The sequence below is a fragment of the Crocuta crocuta genome, unplaced genomic scaffold, assembly GCF_008692635.1.
Source record: "Crocuta crocuta isolate KB4526 unplaced genomic scaffold, BGI_CrCroc_1.0 scaffold143, whole genome shotgun sequence".
In the NCBI taxonomy this organism is placed as follows: domain Eukaryota; kingdom Metazoa; phylum Chordata; class Mammalia; order Carnivora; family Hyaenidae; genus Crocuta; species Crocuta crocuta.
In genome coordinates this window covers 230,379-233,484 of record NW_027529175.1, presented here as the reverse complement: position 1 = coordinate 233,484, position 3,106 = coordinate 230,379, and positions in this window count along the sequence as shown.

The following is a 3,106-nucleotide window of genomic DNA, read 5'->3' as shown; positions in this document are numbered from 1 at the left end:
AGTCCCCGCGGCAGATCCCAGTCCTTTGGATTCAGATTCTAATGTTTGAAGTCCTTTGGCAGGTAAGGTCTGTGACAAGTGCTTTGGTAACTTCAGAGTGGAGGAAATAGGTGAATAATGGTGACGAAAACAGAACATACAAATGGTGGGCGATGTGACTATTAAGCGATAACACGAATGATGTGAAAAATATCATAACGGTGACTCCGCAGGTGTGCCCTGCTGTCTGGTGGCTCGCAGTTCCATTAGTTTTCTTGAAGCCTGGGTTGGGGGTGGGGAGGGGAATGCCGGGGAAGGGCTGTTACAGGTGAAGGAGCCTTCTGGGGACAGTCACACTCTTGTGTTTGCAAGCAGTTCCAGCCCTCAAGCCTCCTTAAAAGCAAGAGGAGGAAGGTAGAACCCTGGTAGACCGCAGCGAGCTCGTGACACTTTCGGAATGGTGCCTCTTCCGGGCTCCTCCAGCCTCCTCCCACTCCCGATTGACCAATTCTTTCATCCCATCGTGGAGGGAAGCAATCTGATTGGCTTAGTCATGGAAGTGGGAGGTGCCCTTTAGAGCTGCCTCGGCATCAAGGCCCTGGGACCCATCAGCCTATGAGAGGGCGACCTGCGGGTCAGGTGCTCACCTCTGTCCAGTCAGAGGCCTGGCGGTGGGACTGAGGCAGATCTAAGGCGGGACTTGCGGACAGCTCAGGGCGCAGGGGTGGCCAGACTGTGACGGCCAGGCCGATACAGAGGACCCAGCTCAACTGCTACTCTCCTACTACCGAGCTCCTGCGCTTCTGCCAGGGAGTGGTTCTCAGGCTCCTCAGCCCCCTTTACTCACTCCATCACTTACCGATCTGCTGCTCTTTCCTCAAATAGATCTAGATTTCCTCCACGCTTATGTCCATGGTGACCTTCCTGTCTGAACAATGGGCAGCAACTTTTTGGTTGCCATCTGACCACAGGAATGGTCTTTTAAAAACACACACCAGGATTGGGGCGCCTGGGTGGCTCAGTCGGTTGATGGTCCAACTTCGGGTCAGGTCATAATCTCCTGGTTCGTGGGTTCGAGCCCCGCATCAGGCTTGCTGCTGTCAGCCTGTCAGTGCAGAGCCTGCTTCAGGTCCTCTGTCCCTCCCCTACTTGCACTCTCCCCCCAAATAAATAAACATTAAAAAAAGTAAAAACCCACACCAGGGTGGCCATCCATCCGCCCTTCAGTGGTGTTCGCATCACTCAGTTGGAACCAGACCTATGGAAGGCTCAAGGTCCTGTGCAGTGGGACCCCTGAATACCTTCTGGCCTCTCCCTCCTTCTCTCCTGCGTGTCTGCCACACCTGCCTTCCCCCACTCCCAAGCTTCTCCTGGGCCAGGGACCGGCACCTTTCAGTTCCTCTCTCCAGATCACCCAGCAGCCCACCCCCTTGCCACTGAACCCCTAATCATCCTGGAGAGCTCAGATGAAGGGTCACATGCTCAGAGGGTCTGTATCTGAGCCCGGGTCTCAACTTGTATCTTCTGACATTCTCTCAGCAGCGGCCACCACTTAGTTTTCCTTTGCATGTTGGTTTAACATCCACGCCCCCTGCTGGAAGACTCTGTGATGTCAAGGGCTGTCCGCGAGCACAGTGTCTTGATAAGTATCGTGCCACCTCGGGTCACTAACTTTGGATACAGCGCAAATACGCGTAGGTCTGGATGGAATCTTAGTTGCCTCTAGAAATTGGGAAAGGGACCAGGGAATGGGGACAGGCTGGGTACGCACACACCTGTAAAGCTGGGGGGTACTGGCATCAACTGTAATGATTTCACTTTTCCTGAACAGTAACGAACAAATAAAGCATATGCCAGGTCAGGGGAGTGAGGATGGGAATCCCAAGCAACGCTCCTGGAGAACAGAACACTGTGACACGTGGCAATCGGTTGGGTTTTGTCTTCACTTTATTACTATGTCACCAGAAGTCACCACCTTCACTTGGTTCACCACAAATGGACAGATGTCATAAAGGAGGGTGCCATGGGGCCACTGGATTCACTCTTGAGACTTAACCAGGTGGTGGGGGGAGTCCAGAGTGGGGGCCCAGGATGGGGACCGTCATTCACTGCACACACGCACACACACAGAGATATATTTGTGGAGCCTTATATTATACATCTTATATATAGAAAATATATATATTTATACTATACACAGGCAGTTACGCTGCGGGAAGGCCGGGCCACCCAGGCGAGGGCTGTGGGCACCAGGGGAGGGGGAGTGGGAGTATCACATCAAGGGGCAGCGCTGGGAGATGGCTGGACCAGCCCATCATCCTCCTACAAACTCTTAGGAAGGGTGGTCCCTCTTCCTGCTCCTTAGAGAATCAGAGGGGTCTTGGGCCAAGGTCGGGGGGCCCTCAAGGGGTAACAAGTGGGAGCTCTTGGTTACATGGGGGATGCCTGGGACCCCCAAGCCTTTGAAGATCAAAACTCACCAGGGAACGTTGAAATAGGGAGCAGATGCCAGTCCCTGGGGAACTAGTCCAGTGGTTACACCCCCAGTACCAGAAGCCACCCCCAGGCAGACAGGCGGTGATTATGCAGGGTGAGTGTTAACTCGGGGGCAAGACCTGAATCCCACACCTCTGCCCCTGTGCATGACTTTGGACAAGTCACTGTCTTCCTGGCTGGCTCTACCATCTCTAAGAGCGCTTTCAGCTCTAATCTTATATGGAACCCAGCTTTCCTGGGTCCTCTCTTGCACTTGGTGGAAGCGGGAAGCCCAAACTTGGCAAGGTCAGGCTGTAGGGGGGTGGGGGGCTTCCAAAAAAAAAAAAAAAAAAAAAAAGGCTTGGAAGCAAGGGAGAGGCAGAGGGAGGCTAAGAGTACACCACTGGCTTTGGAATACAGCTTGGGAGCGGGGCGGGGGGCTGTCCTCAGCCAGGGGAAGTGGCGGAGCATCACTACCAACCTCCCGGAAGCGGAGTCAGGAGCCCTGGGTCTTGGCCGCATCCAGCCCTCCGCCCTCTCTCCCTCCGCCATTGGCTGGTCCCTGCCGACAGCCAGCCTGATGGTGGGGTCACAGCTGGGCTTCACCCCAGGTCGAGGAAGGAATGCAAAGCGAGATGATTCAGCACCCTGC